The sequence below is a fragment of the Vidua chalybeata genome, chromosome 10, assembly GCF_026979565.1.
Source record: "Vidua chalybeata isolate OUT-0048 chromosome 10, bVidCha1 merged haplotype, whole genome shotgun sequence".
Lineage (NCBI taxonomy): Eukaryota > Metazoa > Chordata > Aves > Passeriformes > Viduidae > Vidua > Vidua chalybeata.
The window spans coordinates 13,507,039-13,517,693 of NC_071539.1; the positions used below are offsets into that span (position 1 = coordinate 13,507,039).

At 38.4% G+C, this 10,655-nt stretch overlaps 1 long non-coding RNA gene across 1 annotated transcript in view; it reads left to right on the forward strand.

Moving 5' to 3' along the window:
* The first annotated feature begins 8,487 nt into the window (after positions 1 to 8,487).
* The window catches only part of LOC128793085 (uncharacterized), a 4,765-nt gene continuing 2,597 nt past the window's right edge, over positions 8,488 to 10,655 (forward strand). Inside the window, exon 1 of the long non-coding RNA XR_008432654.1 lies at positions 8,488 to 8,557. This is a non-coding gene — a long non-coding RNA (uncharacterized LOC128793085). The remainder of the gene's footprint in view (positions 8,558 to 10,655) is intronic.

The window sequence follows — 10,655 nt, forward strand, 5'->3', positions numbered from 1 at the left end:
GGGACAATGTCACCAATATGTCCTGTATCTCACAGTGCTGCAGCTCTCACTGAAAACCACAGAACTAGTTTCCATGTGACTGTCTCCTTGTGAACTTTAGCAAGGGTTATCTTTTTATTTTTTTATTTTTTATTTTTTTTTTTTTTTTTTTTTTTGTGTGTGTGTTAACTTCCATCAAATTATGCTTCAGTTACCTAATAGACAAAATGCATCCTCCCTGATGGTCTGTCAGCTACTTCCTGCTACAAAGCTTCCAGGGGCTGAAGTGCTGGAGGCGAGCCACCCTGGCAGGTGTCCAGCCGCCTGGCCGGCCAGCTGGCTGCTGCTGCCCCGCCGCTGCCGCTGCTCTCTGCGTGCTGCTGTGCAGTGCTTGCACAAAGGCTCCACAGAATCTTGGAGTGACCATTTGGATTGCCAAAACAGTGCAATAAGGTGCTAACTGAGGGAAAAGGCAAGCACTGCTTCGTACCATATGCATTTATGGAGAGCTGCGTGTTGTCTGTCCCCACAACTGGGTGACTTGGGAGCCATTAATGAAGCTGTGTTTTATTTGTACACGGTGCTAACTGTGCCCAGTGCTGTGCAGATGATCGTGCTGGATGTTGTTCTTTTGCCATATTATTTTAGAGCTACTCCCTACTTTTTTCCCTGCAAAGCCAAAAGAAAAGCAAGGATGTGTTTCCTTGTACCTTCAGACATGGTAGCTGTGAGTACCTAGCCTGGCGCACCCTCTTGCGAGATGGAAGGAGCAAGGACAGATCAGGCCTCCCTTTCTCGCCGTGCATTCATGACTGGGCTGAGGGAGACTGAGAGGGTCAGCTCCCCCCTGCTCTGCCCAGCCCCTGCTGCAGCCTGGCACCCTGCTGGGGGCTGTGGGCACGTGCCCAAACGCTGCAGTGCAGGTGTCCAGCCTTGCCAGCCTCCTCTTGTCCTTCTAAATTGGCGTGCAATTTTCCGGCATCAGTCAGGGAAAAAAATCCCTGTGAGCGGGTCAGAATCCAGCTACCTGAGGCTTTGCTGTTTGTTCTCTGTGCAGTTGCTGCGTGTCATTCTTGTGCCTCGGGATGACAGAACATGTTCTGTTGCTGTTGGGGTGAGTTTGATTTTGACTGGAAGTGTTGATGAGGTGTTTCATGTGGCGCTCAGGCCTGCAGCTCTTCAAGGGGACATGGTGTGACCTGCTTGCAGTATACTGGCCTGCATTTATAAAACATGTGAAAACTTCTACCCAAATCTCCCCAGAGAGGTCTTGTTTTGATCTCTTCAAAGGTATAAATGTGCTTTATTAACCAGAGTGTTAATAAGCCATGCATCCCCAGAGCAAATGCAGTAGGACTAAGAAAAGTGTGTGGGGCTTCCTCCTTCCACAATCTGACCTTCTAAATTAATCTCTGGAATTTTTCTGCTCAGACCTCTGTGCAGTAGATTTGGTAGCACTCAGGCTAATGACATATACCTAAAAATCACTAGACTCAGAGCTAGCAGGGGTAATGAAATACCTTGAAAATAGGCTGGCGATGCAAACTGGCTGTGAGCAAAACCAACGAGTCCTGCTGAGGTCATTCCAAAGGCTCAGTATTTGCTAATTATTACTACATATGTAACATAGCTATCCCCTTCACTCCCCAAAGAGAGATGAATGTGGTGAACTCATGTGCTGTTGTAGGCTATCAGACACAGTTTGAGTCTGTCTGGATGTGTCTGGTATGGGGGAAGAAGGAGAAGTCTTTGGCTTCAGGAGCCCATCCCACTTACAGAGCTATCTCACTGTTTGGAAAGCAAACATGTGCCTGTGCTCTCTAAGAGAAGACCGTCCCCTAGGCAGCTCTTGCTGAAATTTCAAAGATGTTCCTGGCTGGCTCATGAGGGATCTTCCATAGCTTTGTTCCCCACCCCAGTGCTGTGTCTTGGTGTCCTCTGGCTGGCGTTGGTGCTGGTGCCAGAGGTCCTCCTGTACCTTGGCTGACACATAACTGCATGTGGAGAGCCTTGAGCTCTGGAGGGATGATGTTGGCCATTGGCCACATGCAAACAGGCTCAGCCTGTGATTTGTTGCTCCACAAACTGAAAGTAAGCACCAATTTAATTTCTATGCCTTTATGAGCAATTTTAAAGGTGAAGGATATTTTCTTGCCAATGTTTCCATATATTAGATTGGGAAAGTTGTCAAAATTAAGCACTCCACAGTGGGTAGATGTTTTGTTTGTAGCAAAATGGGTTTCCATAAAGTGATGAATTCATGAAATGAGGTATTGAGGATCATCACATTGTATTGCCAGAACAATGGGGGATCTATAAAATGATCTGCTCGTAAATAATTTCTGCTATCTGCTATGTACAACACTACTGAGTCTTATTTTCCATAATAAACACTGTTTTCTTTTAGAGAAAAAAGTAGAGTAGGACTGTCAAAATATTAAATTACAGAAGACTTGATAATATAATTTTATTTCTTGACATTATCACAGTTTTATCATGTTTATGTAAAATACCAAGGTATTATTTATTTTCAAATTAATATCTTGGTACGTCAATAGCATTTTTGTATTTTTTGATTGGTTTACATTATGATGAATGCAGAATGGTTGCACAAACTTTAAAATGTGTAATATTTCATGTAAATATTTTACAGGAAAAATCTCAGTGTGATGTATGTTATTTTTGAGGTTTGTTGTTGACACCACGGAAAAGACATGTAAAAATAGAAATAAATAATTCAGTGAGTTTAGATTTCTTATACTACAGTACTGGAAATAATTTTGTTAAAAAAGCAATGAAATTCTTTTTGAATTGCTAAGGTAAATGGGGGATCTTTAAAATAACATTACAGACTTTCATTGATATATTTTTCCATCTAAACTATGTTTTCTTGAAATAAATCCTTTTTTAAAGAGTACTGATTTAAATGAAAATGTTTTGGTGAAAATAATTTATAGTGAGGACAGATAAATGTTGCAAAAATGGTAGAGAAAGTATAATCCCAAAATATCTTACTATTTAGAGGAATTGTTTAATGGTGCATCTGTGGTGATCAGTAGAATAATATTGTGCCTTTGCAGGTGAATACATCACCATCTGATGATGAGCCATTTCAGAGCTATGTTGATGTCTCCGTTAGAAAAGAAAAACAAATTAAAAAGTCTCTCATTCTGTGCTCTTTAGTTATTCTTACTGTTAAATTAATAATATCAATCAAATGAAAAGAACCCACTTCTAGAAATGTCCTATTCCTGCTGGATTCAGAAGGCTTGGAATAAATGCTTTTTAGGGGGTCTTAAAATATAATGAACTGACAGTGTAAAGGATGGTTTTCTCTCCTGTTGAAGTCAAGGGGAAATAGGGAAACCTGGCCAGAACTGGAGTTTCCTGCAAGTGGAGTCAGTGTGACTCCAGCAGTGTGCCTGTGTGTGAGCCTCCCCACAGCTCATTAAAGGATCAGGGCCTGGCTTAGGAAACTAAATCCTTATCTTAGCAATGTTATGTGCAGTACTTTAAATCAGGGGAACTTTGTTTCTTGGCTGATAAAACAAAGCTTGGATCCAGCTACCTAGGGTTTGATTCTCTATTTCTTCCACATCAAGGAATTTGGCTTTAGAGGGAATTTTAAGCTTTGAAAGAAATCCTGGATTAAGCTCCTGAATGATTAAAATTTAAGTGCTGTCAGATTTCTACATATAAAGTAAAAATAAAATAAAAATTAACATTTAAAAAAATAATACCCACAGTCTCCAGGACCTGAGGCAGGCTTGGAGCATTGTAATGGAAATTTCAGTCCCATGTGCCAGAGTAACTGCAGCACAGCAACTTTTTAAAATAGCCATAATGACGCTGTTGCTGGTGGTGAAGCAAAAATATCACAAACCCTTTCTTTCCCTAACATGTCTAGTAAAACTCAATGATGTATAGCCAAATCATATTTTGTTAATTTTATGTGTGTTTGAAGATTGCTGATGGCTACTTGAAAAGAGAGAAAAACGTGCTTTCCTTGGCATCTGACGCATTCTTATGGCAGACACAAATTCTGGCCAAACAAAAGAAATGACAGCCCTTGCAGAATGGAATTGATACTCCAGTTTTCAACGATTTTATTCATACAGTAAAATGTCTGTTTCTGGATCTTGAATTTTTAATTCTGGGTCGCATGTTAGTGTTTTAAATGTAAAAGAATAATGCCTCCATTAGCCAGATCATCTGAGGATTTGGTCTTGCTCTCTATGTAGTAAGAACTGGTTTTGTGTAATTATGTTTCTCCCCTCAAAACAGCAATATAATTTACTGGACAATTTTTTTTTTTTAAACCTAATGCATGAGAAAGTTTGAAGGTCAAGTAGTGAGTGCTTTTTTGATAGGTTGAGATAACTTTGGGCTATTATCCTTAGGGTAGATACATTTAAGATAAAACACTTTTGGACATCAATTTTCATTTGTAATGTACTTAATAGTTTACATTTAAACTATCTAAATCAAAGCAAATACTTTAATTTGATGTCAGTTGCAAATTTATGTCAAAATCACACACCAAAAAAAGCAACAAACTTTCAAAAGGGCATAAAGCATATAAAGCGGTGACAGATGCAGGATACCTTTTTATTTAGTCTTTTTAATTTGGTTATATAAAACTTATCTACATTAGTGCATTAAGTCAATCCAAACTCGACTCTGAGAAAGCAGTAAAATTGTGTCAGGTTCACAATAGAATAATTATAAAAAACTTGTAGCATTTATAATGTTGAGAAGTCCTTATTGTAGGTTACAGAACAAATGAAGTCTTACGTTACCTCTTCTGATTTTGGTGGTAACAAAAGCAACCATTTCGGAAATATAGTGGTGTTAGAGCAATCAAAGAGAATGCTTTCTTACCATAATGTTAGCATCATCTCAGCATGTGGCACCAGAAAGGTTCTCTTTCTGCAGCATACCACTAATCCTGCATTGTCTTTATTATCTTTATTTTCTGATGCTTGCCCATGCTGATCACTCACAAACTGAAGAGATGGAGTACTGAGGTCTTCAAGTATTGATAAATTATATTAATATTAGTATACCCTATAAACACTTCAGTATCCTTTGAATTTCAGGTTGCAGTCAACCTGCAATATATATATAGATGTATACTAATGCGAAGTGTAAATATTTTACACTCATATCACATAGGGAAAGGCAATGATTTATAGCCCTGCAGTAACAAGAAAATGTCATCTCTGGAATACATGTTTATGGGTATCTTTTTGTAAAAGCTGATTTTACACGTGCCCATCCCCCTTTTCAGATGTAAGAATAATATGTGCCTGAAATATGTGTGTCTGTATTTCTTGGAGCCTGTAAAAATGAATTGCAGATATAAACTGGAATGGTTGATTGTCACAAGCCCTTACTTGGTTGCTGACTTGGGATTTGTGTTGTAAATTAATTTTGGACATGTGAGGACATAAACTCTGACCACAGCACATCTTTGTTACTGAAAATGCTCCTGACCATTGAGTATTTTTGTTGTTTGCAATAGCTCACCCTATAGACTTAGCTGTGAAAAATGTTTGTTAGAAAGTGCAGGATATAACCTGTAAGTAATAGCAACTAAGTCATTGGTAGTGACTGGCTTCACAGAAACTGAATGTAAAAAATGCTGTGAGTCGAATTACATCATCTCTACATTGAGTGCTTTCTCATATAAGTATTTCTGTTGAAGTCATTTCACATACCTCCCAAAATGACTCTTTCAAAATAATTACAAAATAATTTTCAACAGTGAATAAATGTGTAAAGGTTCACCAGTGATTTTAAGGTTGAAAAATAGGGCCCTTTGTGTTAGATAATTTCATTGCTCTATGTTCACAAGTGATTAACTCCCCAATGAGATCTGATTGCTTTTTGTATTCAGACCAAAAAAAGACATGTAAAATGAGCAAAATGTTGTATTTTGAGCGCTGACTATGAAGCAAGTTTAACATATGCTTTTTGGGACATCACAATGATTTGTTACTAGCCGTATTTGCTGCACATGTGCAACATGGTAGCCTGCCAAAATGCACACAATAGTTACATGATGGGTCACTGAGAAAATAGATTTCAAACAGAATATCTAAATACTTAATTCTTATACAGATATGGGACCTCTTCTAAGACACTGTGGTCAATTAAGGAAATAATAATATACATTTTATTAGAAACACATGCTGCCTAGAAACCCAGTTCCTTCTTCCGTTCATGTAAATGAAAGCAAGTCTCAGACTTTAAGATGCTGGGATAGAACCCAGTCCAATTACGTGGAAGGTAGAAAAACCTTTAAAGGAGAGAATACCTGTCTTCTCAGGTGGAAAGAATATGTAGACTTATCCTACAACGAGATGAGTTGAATATAATGTCCATCCTCTTGCCCTTTCCCGGTATCTCTCATTTGTTGCTGTTCAGGATGTATACAGACAGAAATGTTTCAAATCATGCTGGGCCTGCCTTCTGTGTGTGACCCCATCCACATCCCATTGTGCAGTGGAACATGAGTTCTGTTGCTTCAGGACCTTGCACAGAAACAGGGCAGGATTGCCATCTAACTGTGGATGTTCTGTAGCTCTGTGGTCACAGCTGAAGGAAGTTCCCAGCAAACTGACTGTAAAAATAACATGGAAAATTACTCAGAGAGATGTTGTGCCAAGGTCATTGGTGAATAACTCTTTCCCAAGTCAGCCATTCAATTAACATGGCATCAGAGGGTACAGCAAGTACCACATTAGTTTAGCTATCAAGTCACTCCTTCCTGGATGGGCACCTCAAATGACCAATGACCCCATACTCCCCTCAGCAGGGCCAAGTGTGGCTCATCTCGAGGGAGATGGTTAGGGCATAGCACTGCTAATTCCCATGGAAATACTAGTTTTTGTGGGACCATGGGATTGCTTCTAGACAGCCTTTGGAAATAGGGAGGCACTGGGCTGTCATGGAGACTTACTGGTCTTCTGCAGCAGGTGTGGTGGGAAATGCAGCTGAAGGGTCTAATGCATGGGTGTGCCTGCACAGCTCAGCATGGTGTCAGTAGTGCTCAGTGGATAGAAGGATTCGCGTGTTCCTTTGGTTATGTCCCAGCAACAAGTTTGCCCTAACTTTTTCAGGGTTGGGCAGTGACCATTATAGCTGAGCAAATGTTGACTCTGGGCTACACTGTCATAGCTCTGCCATAGTTAATTTTTTAAATCAAGGTGTGAGGGTGGGTGGCTGCTGCCATGTGTTCCTGCTGCATGTTTGTCGGCATGTGCTGGTGAACTCTAACGCTCAAGAGCAGTCTAAATGGAGAAGTCTTTAAACGGCTTCACGTGGGTACCACAGTGACCACTGCCTTTATGCCAGGGTTGGACCTGTTACTCCTCTCTGCATTTCTGCTGCAGATTCTCCCACCCAGGGCTACGACCTCAACCCTTCTGCTCCATTTTTTCTCCTCTGGGAGCACCCTTTCCACACCTCCAGTGATGACCATGCAGCAGCTGTGGCATCATGGTTCCCTGAACTCCTACACAGTCCATGCTGAAACGAAACCTGGGCTGGGAGTTGAGACATTCTGTGTTCTCCCCATGTACAGCAGGGGCTGCTGGAGATACTGGGCGTGACAGAAAGCACCCAGGCACAGTGGATCCCATTGCTATAGCCTGACATGGCAGCTGTGAATGCAGTGGGTTTAAGAGCTAGATTTCTTTCTGGATTGAAATTTCTAAATTTTAATGCTCTAAGACTATTTATAAAGAGAGTCTAACAGAGTTGGAGCTTTTTTTTGTTTGAGATTTTTAGTTTGTTTGGTTTTTTGAGAAAAAAAAAAGAAAAATACTTTATCTGAATTTATGGAGCAGAACATAATGCTCCTGACTATTAATTCTTAACTGAATATGTAAAAAATGAAAACTATTAGGGTAAGGTTGCATAACTCCTTTGAATGTCAGGTATTTATAATTGTTCTACAGGCTATCAGTAAAAAACCAGCAAAGAATATCTGCATTTAATATAATAAATCATCAAATACAAAGTCCAGTTTGAAGTAAAAAAAAACTACTTAAAATGTGATAGATGTGGAAAAGTAAGGCTATTATGTTTGTCATAATAACAGTGTCTTTGATATATATGTTAATAGCAAGACTGTTGACAGTGGAGAGATTGAAATTAATATTTGTCTATTAGTCCAAGGCCAGAAGTTGCCTCAAACCAGAATAATTGATTCAGTAGTGCATTTGTCTAATGGCCCTGCATTATTCTGTAGTGTGGCAGAATGGATGGAGCACTGACAGCCCACCTGTGTTTGGGTGTGCATTGTAATCCTGATTGTATTTACAGCAATGTAAAACAGGAACAACCACCAAGTCACTTGGTGGCATTTGAATAAAATGAGTGAAAATCAGAAGCAGCTCTCTGGGGCTCCATGGGATTTAGAAGAGAGACTTTTAGCCATGAGAAAAGCTTTTCTTCACCCCTGAAATACCTCTTAGAATATTTTTAATATTTCTTATTTCAGAAATACTGATTTTGGGAGTGAAGAAGAGGAGTTAGCAGGGTGAATCTCCAGGAAATTCCAAGTGATTTGGTAGGGAATATTTCATTAGGAATACTTAGTCTTTAGTATCTAGGGATATTAAAAATAATAATATTTAACATGGATACTTTTATTTGCTGGGCTAACATATTGAGTTCATTGATAACCAGATACTACTAGTGGGATAAAAATAAATGTTTTGCCTAGTGAGGAGCATAAGTCTATGTATGAAGGGCCTTTATAGATAATAATTAACTACATTGGAGTTTCAAATGTACTTGTGGTTCACTTTGGAGGGAAAGAAATGCATTTAGAATAATATGGCTATTCCAATGTTGACAAGGACTTTTACTGTTTAGAAGAGAAACAGTAAATTTAATTTGCATAATTAAGTTAATCTTTTTAGATTTTAATGTAGTGTATCACGAGTTCCCAGGCTTGTAAATGAGGTTTTACTAGTGAAACTCTTATTACTAGGACATATACCATTTCCCCCTAGCATCAGCACAGAGTGCAAAATCTCATAGGTTCCTTTGTCTCAGGTCACCAGAATTTTACTGTTTTTTCTTCTCTTGAGGGTTGCTTTAAAAATTGTAATAAAAAATACAACTTCTGTGTAACGGTTGAAAGTCTATCGCTTTGCAGGAAAAAAATTGTACTTCTAAGGGCCTTCTGCCATAAGGACTCTCTTGAAAAGATGCCTGCCTTTAAAATGCAACTTTTTTGTTGGATGAACAGCCTAATGTTCCATGCATTGTACTAGTAGTAGCATTTTATGCAACATTGAAAGACTCAATTAATTTGCATAATTCCATGAGTATTACCATGACTTTAAGGTAGGTTAGCTTGCTCAGGAGTCTTGCCTACCCAGTATATATGTTTGCCATTTTGACAAATTAATCATTTCTGAAAACAATTAATTATACTTATGACAAACTGAACCTTATACCCATGGGTCTTAAATTTTTATAGCAGAAATCTAATATTAATGTGTATAAGATCAGTGATTTAGTGAGTACCTTAACAGTCAACAATGCCTAAGGCTGAACAAAATTAATATTTTGTTTCCCATCTGGAGACTTCAGTAAAATTAATGAGGAAGGGTGTCTTTTGTAATACATAATGGAAATAAATTTACAATATTTAACCCGGGGATTCTACTGACATCAGCATTTAGATATTTGGTCTGTTTCCCAGTTTGGTGGATGAGCCATGCAAATATCAAAGCAGGTAATCCTGGCTGTATAGGGGACTCATATTTGTGCTTTTACTGGCAAAGGTAGATGACCAGATTAATTTTCTTATATGATGAAGTTCCTAATCTTAGAACATATCATTTGTTTCTGCTGAGGTACTATTTGGATACAAAACATATTCAATCTTTCTAAGAAAAAAGGGCCACCTTAAGTGCTGAATACAAAAGAAAACCTGGCGGTTAAAAATGAACAATGAATCATCAACATGCAGAATTATATAAATATATATATATATGAGTTGTGATCACTAAACTACAAGATAAAGAGATAAAGTTATTTTCTATAAAGTGCTCTGGAAAATGACTCACTAGTCTGCAAAAGAAACAATCAAATTCGAAGCCTAAAGCATGACTATTTAGAAGCATCTAAATGCAGCAGTAGTGCTTCAATAGTTGCAATTTTTTTTCTACTAGTAAACTCTCCACTCTGACCTAGGTGCACCCATCATCAGCAAAATGACCCAGAACAGCAAGAGCACTTCCTTTCATCCCTTCCTGTGCTGTTTATTTTGGGATTATTAGCTATATTTTTTAATGACTTCATGTTTTTCAAAAGCAGTTTTTGCTAACGGCAGTGGCAAACATCCAGTTGAATTTCTGGGTGCAAGCTCGTACCCCTGTATCTGAACATCTGTTTAAGGTCTGAACAGAGTGGTTTTCTTCTCCCTCAAATGTTTTGTAGCTAAAATATCATCCACCAATTCCTGCAAAGTTTTTGTAATACACTCCATCTGAAACACATTGCAAACCAGGTTGTAGTTGCTAAAAATACATGTGTAATAAATAGTTGATCTGCAAAAATAAAAGGGAGATAAGATGTTACCCGTGTGGAATGTATATATACTCTTTGATTAGGTTTTCTTTCTAGAAGGAATGGCAGATGAGATGTAAAAA